A 16,050-nucleotide genomic window follows, 5' to 3' on the forward strand; every position below is an offset into this window, starting at 1 on the left:
AGTCACACAGCAGCAGCCACTGTCATCAAAACGGCCACCACAAATTCTATTTTTGCCAGGGCTAGAGATGTGCACGGAACCGCAGAGCTGCGGTCCGGCACTGGGGTAGGGGTTCCTTTAAGGGCGGGGGGAGGGTGTACTTACCCCTCCCGCCGCTTTCCCCCCTCCGGCGCACCTTTTTTCGTTAGCAATTGGGGTGGCAGGATACCTCCCTGCCGCCTCTTCCCCAAGCAAGCCTTTTGTAGCCGAGAGGGGGAATGGGCGGCAAGGAGGTATCCTGCCACTCCAATTGCTAACGAAAAAAGGCACGCCGGAGGGGGGAAAGCGGCAGGAGGGGTAAGTATACCCTCCCCCCACCGTTAAAGGAACCCCAACCCAAGTTCGCTTGAACCGCAAACTACCCATGCTCGGACCGGTCCGGAGGCCTGTAGAATGGCCTCCGGACTGGTCTGTGCACATCACTAGCCAGGGCCTCGGTTCTTTGGACCAGAGAGTTAGCTCAGTACGTTCCTTCTGAGAATAATAAACTCGGTTAAGGCCTCAACAAGTTGGGTAAGGCAGCAGCCATTATGCCTGATTCTAGCCTGGATTGTATTCAGTACGCATCTCGAACTATGGCTGCTGGCGAGACTGTCTGCAGAGCTCTGTGACTGAAACATTGGAATGTGGATTCTAAATCTAGACTCAACCTAGCTGCTTCCCCCTTTTCCGGTTCCCAGCTTTTCAGAGAAGCCCTTAATCCTATCTTAGTGGAAACTAAAGATAAGAAAATGCCCTTACCAATGCCTCAGGGAGATTTGCATAGGCCCTACCTGCCTGCCTTTTCACTCCTTTTAGAACTTTCCCAGATCCTCCTTCCATCAGCCCAGAGATAACCATTCTGCCACCTATAGACCCACCTGGCGTAATCAGTGGCAACAACGAGGAGGTGGAACTTCCAGGGGGTGCAGGAACTGCCAGTTCTCCTCGGCGACCTCACAGCTCCAGTGTAAGCAATGACTACCCACAAGTAGGGGGCAGGCTTCTCCACTTCTACCCTCAGTGGAAAGCCACTGCACAAGACCGTTGTGTTCTTGCTATCATAGCCAACAGTTATTCTCTGGACTTTCCTTCTCCCTCTCACGATCACTTTATCCCAACTCCCTTACGCAAGAATCTGACCAAACGTCTTGAGAGGCGCTTCCCCTCCCCCCCCCCCGGCAACGTGGACCTTTTTGCATCTCCCTAGAATCACCGGGTTCTTTTCCCCGCAGGCAGAGGCAACAGATGCCTTGATGGCCCTGTGCCCACCCCCACCCCCCAGGCCTTCTGTATGCTTTTCCTCTGACAGTGATTATCGCCGAGAATGGGCAGAGGTCATTCTGATCATACCCCATTGGCCTCAAAGGCCTCGGTTTCTGGATCTTCAGAACCTCTTGGTCGACCAGCCATGACAGCTCTCTCTGCAGCCAGATCTACTGTCACAAGGGCCATTCTGTCTACTGATCTGATCTACTGTCACAAGGGCCATTCCTCCATCCAGATCCTCAGTGGCTCCAACTCTGCGCCTGGAAATTTGAATACTCCATCTTAGCCAAGAAGGGGTACTCAAAGGCTGTACAGAATACTATCCTTGTGTCCAGGCAACCTTCAACTAATTGTATTTACCAGGCAACCTAGGCGGCCTTTTCTTGCTGGGCTCTCAGGAAGGTAGTCCACCCACTATCTGCAGGCATTTCTGAGGTTCTAGCCTTCTTACAGTCGGAGTTAGATATAGGGTTACGTCCCAACACACTTAAATACCAGACATCTACCCTTTCTGCCATTCTCAGACTTTCAGCTAAGGGTTCCTCCCATTTATTTATTTATTTCCATACTGCCCTTCCAAAAACGGCTCAGGTCAGTTTACATATGCAGCCCCATTTACGACAGTTCCTCAAGGATGCCTCCAATATGGCTCCTCCTTCGGTCCTTAGATTCCCACCATGGGGCTTGAACAAGGTGCTTAACGCACTCACTCAACCTCACTTTGAGCCCCTGTCAGTCAGCTCCTTGAAGCTCCTCTCTTATAAAGTCCTCTTTCTCATAGCAGTCACATTGCACGTAGAGTATCTGAACTGGGAGCTCTCTCCGTCCGGAAGGAGCTTTGCATCATCCAGCCATCTTCAACTCTGACTTCCACTGTTCTCAGGATATAGTCCTCCCTTCCTTTTGTCCATCTCCGGCCCATCCTAAGGAAAAAATCTGGCATACTTTGGATGTACGGTGTGCTTTCTATGTTTACATCCGACGTACTTAGGCCATTAGACACTCTCTCTCTGTTTGTTTCATTTCATCAGTTGAAATGGGGAATAAAGTTTCTGAAGCTACCTTGTCTAGATGGATAAAAATCTGCATTACGATTGCTTACAGGGCCTCTAATCTTTCCGTTCCTAGGGGAATCACCTGCAGTGCAGCTACTTCTGTGGCATTTTCAGCCAGTGCCCCATTATTGGAAATATGCAGGGCAGCTACATGGTCTTCCATTACCGCTTTCATTAAACATTACAAAATCTCCTCTTTCCATTCTGCTCAGGCGGCATTAGGTCGCACAGTCCTGCAGCAAGTTATGTTCTCATACCGTCTGGGTAGAGATTGCTCGTTTTGGGGAGGTGGCGACTTCCAGGAGTTCCAGCTTTGTATTATCTTATCCCCTGCTGTTTTCTTCTGCCTCTTTGTTTCTTGCATTACCCATTTCGTTTGGGGTTTTCTGTTCAGTATATATGTAACATTTGCTGTTGGTTTTTTCATGTTCTTGTTTGGCACAACAGTCCAGGAACTGGGGATTTGCCGCCTTCCAGGCAGTAGGCTAGCCACGCCTACAGTTTAAAAGCCCTGCCTGTTGGGGCATGCTCAGTACACAACCCAGTGTTAAGGATGGCCTCCTCAACTATGAAAAAGAACCCTTCACAGTAAGACCAACATTTCTGTCAGCGATCCTGATAAAATATGTAAATTAAGCAGAATTATGCACAGTTAGCTCATTCATTCATCACAAATTCTGGTTTGCCAATCCTCAAACTAGCTTTTTTTGCAGAGTTCCACTGCCTCCGGATTTGAATGGCACTTCACAGATGCCAATAAAGCCCGGATAATCCCAGAATGGTCCTCCGCACAGTTTTTCGTCAGCTCATCTTCCCTTTATTACTGTCCCTTTTCTCCTCTCCTGTGTCACAAGTTGATGGGTTCAACACAAGGCCCACTTACCCTGCAAAACTGGTGTGTATGGGAAGGTCACTTCACGGCATGCAAGAGGCATCCTCCACATGTAGACACACTCAGTACTTTGGGATTCCTGTTACATTTCTAGACTTTTGGATGTGTGTGCATTTTTTTTTCTTCCTGGCTTTGAGCCTGGTGCTTTCTGACCAAGGGGGAATCTGGCCTGGATCGGCTTCAGAACTGGATAACTGCCTTTGGGAAGCTAGAGGCAACCAGCTGAGTCCTGTGACGTCTTTGGAAGGTCAGGCAACCACATCACACAACACCACGGGTCACTTGCCGGAACACATCCATCCCTCAAGTGCTGTCGCCGCTTTCCAGTCAAAGGCCTTCCCGGCCTTGTGGTCTTGAGGGCAGCACCACACCTCTCAAATAGCAGGCTCTGAGAGAACAATGTGGACAACACAAAGCCTGTGCGGTGGCTCCGTGCCCCACTCTCCAAAATATCTCTGTGGGAACCTACTCAGCCCAGCAGGCACTGGGCCCAAGGGGGGTCACCAGAAGGGTGAAAGCAAGCCTGTCTTGTTCAGGGCCCTATCAATTAGGAAATGAAGGCGTGCCATAGAAATGGTGCCGTGAACACAGAAGGAAGTGAGAAGCTGTGAAGGCGTCCAACACAAGGAAGAAAGGCTGGCATGTGATATACCTCCCAAATTAGCTAACTAAAGTGTAACCATCTTTGAAACCTTTTCTTAGACTTTTTAGCTGGGGAAGTGGGGAAGATGGGTTCAAGAGGGAAGAATCTGCATAACTATAAAGCTGTTTTCTTATCAGAGGGGGAACTGAAATTCTCCCAGAATAAATATTTCTTCAGGCTTTCAAGTTTGATGTTTTTTCCTCTCTGCATCACTCAGTCATGCATAAAGTGCATGTGTGCAGACACACACAAACATGATTTGAGCTATGTGTTGAAATAGCCCTCTTTAATATGCATCAATGTTTTACTCCCCCCCCCCTTTTATTTTGTTCACTGCGACTTAGGTCAAAAGCGAGCTGCAAAATTCCCATTTTACAGATTGGGCAACTGAGTTTAGGACTGAGCAGGGATTTGAAGCTAGGTTTCCAAAAGCAAGCTCAGTTGAATTACTCCATGTCCTCATAGCAGATCTGGAAGTTCTAAAGCCTGTCCTTTCATCTCCCTTCCTTGCCAATCCCAGTTAAGTCCTGTGGCCAAAAGAATGTGCAAACAAAGCCTCCTTGCCTAGGTCTTTTGTAAGGAAGAAGCCACACCCTCCCTCCTTTCCTCTCCTCCACCATCTCCTGTGTGCAGAGTCAGGAGGAGTGGGAGCTGGACTCTCCGCCATGCGCTGTGCTCCACGGCCTTGCTATTGTTGCAGGCCATGACATCACCGTCCTTGGAGTTTCTTGGGTTCTTCATCTGTTGTGAAGCAATGAAAGACAGATAAGTGTGAGCGGGGGTGGAAGGAAGTGAGGCTTAGAAACCCAAAGATGCTTTCAAACTCTTTGTGAGTCTGGGACCTCTCTAGATGAGAAAAGATCAAGCAGGGTACTAGCTATACAGCCAGCCTGTGCGTTCTCTGCTCCAAATAACAGATTCATGGCAGAGAGGCCTTTCAACACCAATTAGCTATGGTCACAAAACGGATCCTCCATATTCAGAGGCATTGTACCTTTAAGTAACTGGTCCTGAGGAACAAATAACTGGAGATGGCCAGCAGCATCATGCTCTGCTTGCATATTTCAAAAGGCATGCATGTGGCTGCTCTTGGAAGCAGAAGGTTGAAGCCGAATGGATCTTGCCCTTCTCCAGTTCTTATGCTCTGATACACTAGGTCCAAGATCTCAGCCATTCTCTGTCGCACTAAAACACCTTCAGTAACCACCGTCGTTCTGTATCCCTTGTAAGCACAAAGTGTCTTTTGTAGGTTTAACTGAAAACTTTATTAAGATACATCTCCATTTCATGCATCTCCTTTTTTCCTTCTCTCTCCCTCTGTCCTCCTGATTCCACTTCCACACTCTGTACCAGATCAAACGTCTAAATAACAAAACTGATTATCAGAGAGGAAGCAACAATTAGCCACAGACGTTTGAAGGTTTGGTCTCCACTCCTCATTGTTCCTTAAGGAGAATTTTCTTTCTAGGTTGTACAGTACACTTACTAGGGGAAAGGGAGTTTGCTACTTTGGCTCACCCTTATGAGAGGCATGTGAGAGTGGTTTCCCCATGTACCCCACTCCCTGGGTTCATCCTGAGGGTGCTGGAAAAGGAAGGGGAAGCACATGTATGCTGCCCAGTGGCTCCTTCCTTTCGACTTCCACCCCTTCCAAAGAAATGCAGAGGCAGGTGGGCAACAGCGGAACACTCACACACACGCTTTGTATAAGGGATGGAAAGCTTAAGGAAGCTTTTATTTTAGGAAGTTGTCTTTATTTATTTATTGAATTTATATACTGCCTAATATTGAAATCTCTAGGCAGTTTACAGAATTAAAACATAATATAAAATATAGAACATTTAAAATACATAAAAAGGCCCGAGTTGAGGAGGTGGTTGTTGCTGGGCCGGCTAGTAGCTCAAGAAGGGGGCATGGGTTGAGGAGGCAGTTGTTGCCAGGTTGGCCGGCAGCGGGGAGAGAGTGAGTTGTAGGAGGAGCGGGCGGGGGGGGGGATGCCACTGGCTCAGTGTACTACCACACAGATGCTCTGTGCTGATTCAGCTAATACTATATAATTGCCTCTGAAGAAAAGTTCTCCTAAGCTTGCAACTTGGCAACCCAGAGATTTTATGATTTAATAAAGGACTGGTTATTAGTTACACTGCATCTTTGGGATTCCCCTCTCTTTTCTCTCTCTCTCTCTCTCTCTCTGCTTCCCATGTACCCCACACTTTGACTTCAGCCTGAGGGTGCTGGAAAAGGAAGAGGAAACACATGCATGCTACCCAGTAGCTCCTTCCTTTCACATCCCACCATTTCCAAAGAAATGCAGAGGCACTGGCAGGTGGGTACCTGGAAGTTTTTCACAACCGGCTTTTAGTGTGCATCTCCTCCGGGATGGAGGGTGTCGTTCACATATCAGCCAAATTTACCCCAAAGCTCCTGCAAGCAATCTGGGAGTATTTCACATACAATTTGAGTTTCTCATCGCATGTTAAGAGTATAGCTCAATTTATATCTGGGGTTAAAAAAAAATCCACTTTTTGCGTTGGTTTTTTGGGGCAACTTTGAACCCTCAGTGAAGCCTCACAGAAAACCCATAGTAAAGCCTGCTGTCTGGGAAAGCTCCTGGAGAATGCTCACAAATGCACTTTGCATAAGGGATGGAATAATCCAAGGAAAAGAAATGAATGGGGAGCTCTTCCCCCTGCTTCAGGTTAGATGGGGCTGTCAAACTAATAGTATCTAAGGAAAGGTTGGGCTCCTTGCCAGAGCCTTGCAGCTCTGGCCGCTCCTTTGTCAAACCTCCCACTGCTTCTAGAAAACTTTGAAAGTACGTTCAGCTCCTCCACCTCCCTGTTGTGCTGCCAAAGGATAGGTTTGTGCCATAGCCTTTTGGAATAGAGGTAGCATGGTGTTGCCAGATGCAGTAGGGAACAGGGCAGCTGGGCTTTTAATAGTTGTGCAGAAGAGTGAATTTTGACGGACTCCGCTTCTCTCCATCCCCATATAACTTCTCAGCCTAACCTACTTCACAGGGTTGTTGTGAGGAGAAACTCAAGTATGTAGTACACTGCTCTGGGCTCCTTGGAGGAAGAGCAGAATATAAATGTGAAAATAAATAAAATAAAATACCAAAATTCCCCCTTCTGTGTAGTTATCCAGCAAACAGTCAACCTACTGGTTAATCTGACAACCTTAATTTAGTTGCCACAGTCATTACACCGCAGCAGTACCGACACATTTGGCACCCAGCTCTGTGCACAAGAGGCCACATGGTGTGATAATGCTAACTCTTTCTTCCCAAGAATCCCAACCACATTAGGTTGGAATTTGATGTGTTCTGCTGAAGATGCAGCTTTTAGCTAAACATAATTGTTGGGGGTTAAAAATAAAACATCATGAATGACTACCGTTTCTGCCACTAGAGGGAGCCCTTGCAGTCTGCAGGGAGAATAATGTTTCCTTGAAAGGGGGTGCTTTGTCCCTGAAATGTGTGGGCCATTCATTATTTGGGACCTTAGACCAGAAACCAGCCTTGCAAATTCAGAAGAATATTGGTTACAAGCCAGCCTATTTAGACTTCATTCTGAGCAAAGCGAACAGGGTAGCGTGAGAGGGAGTGGCAGTAGGCAGTGTTATTTTTAAATCAAGGAGCCTCTCACAGTTGTAGTTGTCTGTCTTTCCTGGATCTATTGTGCAAAGCTGCTTTTGGGGTGGGTGGGTGTGTTCCTGCCATGTTTCCCGTACCTCTGTGTCCAGGGTGAGGGTGAGAATTTGAAAGCAGCTGTGTGTTCTCCCCCTTCATTTCCAGGCCTTTCAGTTGCATAGTTCCCCTGGTTTGTTCCATGAGTTCCTCCCAGTCCCTGCTCATCTAAACTAAATGGATGCAAGAATTCCGGATGGGGGTGGGCGGGCTGACATATGGAGCAATGCTGAGAGAAAGATGTCTCTGTTCAGGGAATAATAATAATAATAATAATAATAAAAACTTGGATTGGATAACTGTTGTGGGTTACCCACCAATACTACATACTGAGGCAGTTGTTATTATTATTATTTACATTTTATACCCCGCTCTTCCTCCAAGGAGCCCAGAGCAGTGTACAACATACTTAGGTTTCTCCTCACAACAACCCTGTGAAGTAGGTTAGGCTGAGGGAGCAATGACCAGCCCAGAGTCACCCAGCTAGTATCATGGCTGAATGGGGATTTGAACTCAGGTCTCCCCGGTCCTAGTCCAGCACTCTAACCACTACACCACGCTGGCTCTCACACAGATCTCACACAGATGCCTCAGTGCAGGATACCAGTGTTCATATGCAACAGTTACAAACACCTGAGGTGACTCAGTCACTTTCATGTTATCTGTCACCTTGGATGAAAATTACCAGAACAAAACCATCCCAGAGAGTGGCATAGCTATTACCACTGTGCCATCATGGCTAGCTGTCCCCCACTTAGGACCTCATATACAACACACTAATTTTTATAAGAGATGTTTCTGAAACATATTACAGTGATACTGGCAATATTACAATGATACTAGCAATTAAAACAGCAAGCTGTTCTTGCTAGGACTGAGCAATAAGTGCCCACAACTCCAGTGATATTTTATTTACTTAGATTTATATCCCACCACATAAATCCAAAAGGCAAGGCAGTTTCCAACAAAAGCAAACCAATTTTTTAAAATATCCATAACATACTCATACTGAACGCCAGTCAAAACCCAATTATAAACATGCATACTTAGTAAAATAAACACACAGATTAGTTCAAACTGCAATCCACCTCACCCTTAGAAAGTCTTCTAAAATAGAAATATCTTGGGCTTGACTTTGGAAGGCAAGAATAGAATTAGCCTGGCAGACCTCTCTGGAAATGGAGTTCCAGAGAGAGGGTGCAAACATTGAAAAAGCCCTCCCTCCACTCATTTTAGGTTAAAAAGCTACAGAGAGCAGGGTATCTCCCAGACATTTTGGAGTTCTGGAGGTCGGCAGGGATGGGGCAAGAAACAACTGCTGACCAACATGGCATTCCCTTAAGCAACTTGGGCTCAGGGCTTTTGGGACTTTAAAGGTCAGAATGGACTATCTGAATTTTGCATGGAAACCAGTCAGGAGCCAAAGTTGTTTTAGCTCAGGAGTCATGTGCTCCCTTCAACTCACTCCTGAAATTAACTGGAAAGCAATATCTTGTTGGATCTGAAGTTTCCAAACAGTCTTCAAAGGCAGCCCTGCAAGAGTGTATCAGAGCAGTCCAGCTTGGTGGTTACCAATGTGTGTATCATGGTGGCCGGCTCATTATCTATGCCCATTTAAGAGCTCATGTGCAAGTCAATTAAGATTAGCATTTAATTGTAGATAGACCTAAACAACAAGAAATCCTTAATGCTACTGCTTAGCACTAGAAATCCCGTAATAATATGTTTTAGTTTTGTTTTTATCAAAGCTTTAGAAATATGTTCTGAATTAATACAAATATTAAAATATACAGTTTTGTGGGCTCTTGTCTGGCTTTAGTCAAGTTGTTGATTTCCATCTCAACTCTCAGTCTTTGTGTGAGGATAAAATAAGAATTATAAAGCTATTTGTATGATGAAAAAAGATAGAGGGGCTGTTCACACGACTGACACACAGTTGGGCAGGTGGGGAGAAGGCAGGGTTCAGCCTACCTTCCCCCAGATGACCCTTTGCAGCCCAGGCAGCATGCAAGCCGCTCACCCACATGACCAGTGCGGTTGACTCTCCATGATGCTCCCGGATGTACTGGTAAACAGAGATTCCTGGCCTCCATGAATCCCACAGTGCAGCGCATGCTGGGCGCAGTGTAATGGGGTATTCCCCCAGAGGACAGGCGCACTAGCATCCGTCTCTGTCAACACAAGCTACAAGCCGCTCGTGCTCAGATCTGCTCTTCCCCCTGGACTTCCGGGCCGAAGTCCAGGGCATCTACACCCCCTGGGCCCCCCAAATCCTCTTTAGTCTGTCCCGGGTAGTGTGGTCACCGCACCACATCACTGGCCCATGCTGCACCTCTGCTTTAGAGACAGAGAGGGGAGTGGGGAAAGAAATATGTGGGATGGGAATGTGTTAAGTTGCGTGTTGAAATGTTTCTGCTATTGCATATTTGCATAAATATACTTGTTTTATATTCTTACATTCTTGTGAGTTCAGTTGCTGTTTGTGCCCTCAAGAACCCATGTGTTAAAAATACGGCATGTGTTATGGGGTATGTGTACGTGTGTGTGCAGTGATGATACATAACTTGCAGTGGGGCAGGCAGGGGGAGGCCCTCCAAAGGCCTTTAGGTCCTGGCTCCAAAATTACCCAGGTGCACCTCTGTTGGCGCTGACACATGACCCCAAACACGCCCTTAACCTCGGCTAAGAGCCAGGCTGCAGCGCTAGGGTTGGCTTCACAGCGGCTCCTGTCTGTTCTCATGGGCAGCCAAGACCAGGCTTAGCTGCTTATGCCTGGGTTTGGCTGCTCCTTAGAACAGCCTCAGTGTATGATGATAGCACCTCGACATTAGGTGCTGTGCAGTAATTTGTTTTTAAAAAATAGTGTCCAATAATAGCATTTATTATTTGATAATTATCTATCTATCTATCTATCTATCTATCTATCTATCTATCTATCTAATTCTCTAAGGCGTACCCGTGGCTAATCCTGTGCGTGGCAGCTCTTGTGAGAGTTCGCAAGCTGCTCCCGGGAGTTGCAAGAACTGGTGGGGAGGGAGACCGAGGAGGAGGTGGTGGTGGTGGCAGCGCCATTGCGAGTCGCTGAGGATGACCAAGTAGGCAGAAAAAATGGGGTCATTGGCCTCCCTGCAAGGACAAGAGCTGGTGGGGGGAGGTTGAGGAGAAGGTGCGGCCGCCACTGCGTGCACTTGAGCAGCTGACAAAAACAGGCCGTTGATCTCCTCACAAGGAGGATGAGCAGTAGCAGAGCAAGACCGCTGGCAGCCTGTGTGCAGCCACCACCGCCACGGCCCCGCTGACCCCGGCCCCGCGTCTGATCTCAGACACTGGGGCTAGCCATGCCCCCGCATCTAATGTCAGACGCGGGGGCGTGGTCTGGCTGAACGGAGCCTTGAGGCTCCATTCAGCCCAAAGGAGAGTTGCCCTTTAACTGCTGAAGGGGCTGCTTGGCCCCTTTGGCAGTTAAACGAAGGCTGGCGCTGCTTTCCCTTTGCAGAGAAGAGCCGCTCCTGGCTGGTGCTGTGAATACAGCGCCAGCCTTTGTTTAGCTCCCGAAGGGGCCACGTGGACCCCACTCAGGAGCTAAACTAGCCTCCTCGCGTCTGACATCAGACACGGGGGGCGTGTCGGGGCTGCTCTTGCGGCCCCTGATTGGTCAGCGGCCCGGGTTCTTTGAACCCGTTGGCCCAATGGTGGCTCCGCCCCTGAGGATGAGAGCTGGTGGAGGGAGGGAGGTTGAGAAGGAGGTGGCACCACTGTGAGCAGTCGATCAAGCAGCAAAAACGGGGTCACCGGCCTCCTCATGAGGAGGATGAGAGCTGCCAGCAAAAAGGGCAGTGAGCAAGACCGGCTGAAGGGATGGGAGGAGAACCGGCTGAGCCCTGCAATGGAGTGAGGGGGGGGAGAACTAGGTGCACAGATGCTCTGCGCCTGGGTCTTTATATAACAATTGGGGCTTCTTTATTTTAAAAATCCTTTGCTTCCCCCATCCCCATTCTAAAATCTCTCTCTGCCTCTCTCTTGCATTACATAAGGTCCTTGGAGCCGTGACATCTGGGTTCTATCCTCAGATCCCCCTCACTAGCCCCCTCCCCCCTTCTTATGATTTGGAACAAACCATTTCATCTTTTTTTTTTCCTTCTGTCCTAATTTACTCACCAGTAAAATGAGGGCAAATGCTATGTCTTACTTTCTCAGGAGGGATTTAAATTTTCCTTCATTAATTCATGTTTTATTGAGGATTTTGAAAGCTTTGATGGAAGGTTCAAGAAAAACCAGGGCTCATATACAGACAACTTTTTCTGACAGAAGTTATAGCCCTGCTCTTGACATGTCACTGATTCTGTTAAGGAGCGCTTTAATGACCAAACATTGCCTTCTTTTTCAGGAGTGGTAATAACACCTGTACTTGTGGCTTAGGGGTGGTACATCAGGCCCCACCTCTGTTCGGGGTCTTCTCCCACTGCTTGAGCATTGCCATATGAACATCTAGTAACCAACAGGGAAGCTCCACAATGTTATGGGGCTGCTCAGACCTATCTAGGGCTCCTGCCTTTTTCCCTGACAGAGGCACAACTGGATAACATAGAGAAATTTGACAGGCACAGTATTTCCCACAACTGGATTGGATCCCAACCTTTTGTGTGAGCTTTTTCTGTGAATGGAAGGAGAGCTGCAATATTAGAAGGGGTCCTTCCAAGAGCAACTCTCTCCTTCCAACAATAGAAAGAGCTCCTGCCATGGAGCACCACAGAAGGAAAGGTTCCCCACTAACCACAACTTGATTATGTTAGTGCAAGCTGCACCTGTTGGATTTCCCCAGCCTCCTTCTACCCAAGCTGACTGCATTATCGGAAATGAATCCATAGCTGTGAAATCCTGCCTGGCCACCCACTCGGCAACTGATGGTTACAGGGCTTTTTGGGCTGCATAGTTTTTCTGTCTCCATCTTACCCCCCGCCCCATACACACACTTCCCACTCACTGGATAAGAAATGGGTTCAGACAACCTCTGCAGGAATTCATCCTTTTTGTCTTTGGCAGGCTTCCTGTGCATTTGACACCTCTGTGATAACCAGAAATGCAGCTGGTGATGCTCTCCCCTGCATCCAGATTATCCTTTTGGCCAGTCCTACACACACCAGTTTGCTAGCAAAGTGACTCATAGGACCAGAGCCCTTGTATGCCCAAAATAAAATGTCCTCAGCTTTTGGCACATGGTTCTGTTGCAAATAAAAAGCTTCATTTCTCTTTCGATGGGGCTATAGCTCAGTGGTTGGACATCTGCTTTGCATGCAGAAGGCCCCAGGAGGAGAGCTGGTCTTGTGGTAGCAAGCATGACTTGTCCCCTCAGCTAAGCAGGGTCCATCCTGGTTGCATATGAATATATGCAAGGGATGGAGCCACTCTGGGAAGAGCATCTAGGTTCCAAGTCCCTCCCTGGCATCTCTGATAGGGCTGAGAGAGACTCCTGCCTGCAACCTTGGAGAAGCTGCTGCCAGTCTGTGTAGACAATACTGGGCGAGATGGACTTATGGTCTGACTCAGTATATGGCAGCTTCCTATGTTCCTAATCCCTGGCAGCCTCTCCAGGTAGGGCTGGGAAAGACTCCTGCCTGAAACTGGAAAGCTGCTGCCAGTCAGTGCAGACAGTTCTGAGCTAGACAGGCCAAGGGTCTGACTCAGTGCAAAACAGCTTCCTGTGTTCCTGCATTCGCTATACTGGGGGTGGGGTGGGGTGGGGGGTGGGGAGCCTGTCTCACTGCTAGGGAACTCTTGGGAGCAGAACCACTGAAGGAGGGTGTGCCAGTTTCACCCAGCCATGTCTCTGGCACATGAATGACTACCGAGCACTTTGAAGATGAAAAAGCTCTTTAAAGACCGAATTATTCTGATTCTGTTTAGGCCTCCCCAGTTTCTGCCCTGCCAGGCTGACAACGTCAGCTGAGTTTGTCACGCACATAGTGCAGTCAGCTCCTTCAAAGTGGTTTTGCATTCATACACCTATTTGCCAAACATTTTGATTAGTCCAAGGAAAACCACAATTACTCTGGTTTTCTTTTCAGACATATTTGCATATGTCAGCGAGCCCATCTCTCACTTAGCCTCCCTGGTCTCTCCAAGGGGGTGGCTGGGCGGTGCCCTTTCCCCTCAAAGCAATGCTTCCTTTATTCTAGCCAGCATCTTCCAGGCAACTGAAGCAGAGCAAGACAGAAGAAAAACACCAAAGAACAGGGAGAAATTGGAATGCCGGTCACACCAAATGCATAATAGGAAGCCTGGGAAAATCCTAACTGAGACCTTATAAGCCCCAATGAGGAGAAAAGGGGGGGGGGTTCGATGGCATTTGCTAGGAGTGGTACAAGCTGCAGAGATCTCAGACCTTCCTCTGTCACACCCTGATACTCTTCACCTTTGTTCAGACTCTGTTGCTAGGATTAGGATATGACCACCAGGCTGCTTCCTGTGCTCTTTATGTGGTGTTTAAGAGCTAAAGCAGACATACAAGAAACATTCCTGGAATAGGCAGGCACCTTTTCTCCTGGAATATCCCAGCATTGTGACTGGGAAGCCAACTGTGCCTACAGCACACCCTGGCCTCACAGTTGTCCCCTCACAATGTTGTGAGGATTAGCAGCAGGTCAGCATGTGCCCAAAACAAGCCCTGTGCAGATGCATCCTTCTCCATCTTGCCCACTCCCTGAGCTACACATACTGGATTTGCCTGGCTGAATGGGTCAGACCAAAAACCAATCCAGTCCAGCATTCTGTCTCCAACAGTTCTCCAGATGCCCTTGAGAAGCTCACTAGCAAGGCATGAAAGTTATGGCTGTCCCCTCGTATTTGTGCCCACTATCTCTAGCAATCAGAAGGGTCCTGCCCTTGAATATGGAGGCTTTGTTTTTAACTTCAGTACTACTACAACAAATATTTATATACTGCTCTTCAACAAAATTCTCAAAGCGGTTTACATCAAAAAATACATAAATAAGATGATCCCCTAAAACGATACAAACGGACTGAAGCTTTAAAATTACAAAGCCTTGAAAACCTAACTAAAAAAAATTCTTGTGGAAATAAAACTCTCTTGAGTGTCCAGCTCTAAAGCAGGCAATGAAGGAGGCAAAACACACCTCTCAGAGGTGGTCATCATGCCACAGTCTGGGCTCTGCTATCAGAAAGGCTGTCTCTTGACTCCCTTTGCCCCTAAGGGGCCATTTCCAAGAACTATTTGATTCAGAAAGGGAGCACCACCAAATTATCAGTTGCCCAGAACAGATACTCTCTTTGATATAGCAGATGTGCTGTTATTTTGCAAGTAAATTCCCAAATAAAAGACTATTATTAACTAGAAGAAAAGAATTAAATTGGCTTCACTCGAAGGAAGAGGGAACCTAACCTACTTAAGTTTGTGTCCATGGTTTAGAAATTTAGAAAGCTCCTCTTCACTGTGAGACTCCCCCAGAGTCCATATTATCTAGGAAATGGAAGATTTGAAGGCTGGGCAAAGTGAAGGGAATGTCAGACAAATACAATGGCTACATTCACAAACTCAGGACCCCCGCCCTGCCGCCCCCTGCCTGTGGAGTAAGAATGCCAGCCATCTGGCCTGTGGGCTTTGCACTGGCAGCGGGTAAGTTGCTGAGAGGTGGAAGCAAAATGTCCCGATTCGGCATTTTTCTGGACTCTAGGCTCAATATAAAATGGGAGCCTTCGCAGAAAGGAGTTGAACCAAGGTAGTGACCCACTGTCCAGCATCAATGGGGACAGGCAGCTTTCCCCCTCCTGGTTCTGTGGAAGTAGCGTGCCCGTTGAAAAGATGCCGAGGAGGAGAATGATCTGGTAGCAGCTGTGCTGGAGAAAGGGAGAATGAAGAATGCCCCAGGCTGGGGCTCATGCAGAAAGGATGTGTGGAAGGAGAAGGCAACGCTGAAGGAACTGGAGAGGGGGGAAAGGCTGACAGGATGGGTCCGGTATTGTCCTGTGCTCAGCAAGGTCAGTCTGAAAGTCTTGAGAGATGCCTCCATTGCTCCCTTCTGTCCTCAGGTGGAAAGAGGGAACCTCACATTGCTATGCACAGGAGGCACCCAGGCAGCAGAGCCCAGAGCAGTTTCACTGTAACGCCCGTGTGTACTTAGACATGCATGGCTTAATCTTTGAGACAAGCATATGCTACTGGCAGGATCAACCAGGTAGCCGCGCTGCTGCAGCCAAGGCGCACCGCTCCCACCGCCGGGAGGACGTGGGGGGCCGCTGTACGGCCAGCATACCCTATAACTCACAGGAAGCTGAATCCATCTTGCAGAAGGAACATAGATCTGTCCCTAGGATTGTCTGAGAAAGCATGGAGAATTGTGAATGCAGGCAGGCAAAAAAGAGTGCATGTGGAATATGGCTCCTTATCACACACCCTACGCCCCGCCCCCCCATCTAATACCGTGCAATTTATCCAGACTATGTGATGGAAATCACTCAGTCCTAGTCC

At 48.0% G+C, this 16,050-nt stretch overlaps 1 protein-coding gene across 6 annotated transcripts in view; it reads left to right on the plus strand.

Moving 5' to 3' along the window:
• CASKIN2 (CASK interacting protein 2) overlaps positions 1–16,050 on the plus strand; it is a 157,222-nt gene that overhangs the window by 97,398 nt on the left and 43,774 nt on the right. The window lies entirely within an intron of this gene.

The sequence above is a fragment of the Hemicordylus capensis genome, chromosome 2 (genome assembly GCF_027244095.1).
Source record: "Hemicordylus capensis ecotype Gifberg chromosome 2, rHemCap1.1.pri, whole genome shotgun sequence".
NCBI classification, from domain to species: Eukaryota; Metazoa; Chordata; class Lepidosauria; order Squamata; family Cordylidae; genus Hemicordylus; species Hemicordylus capensis.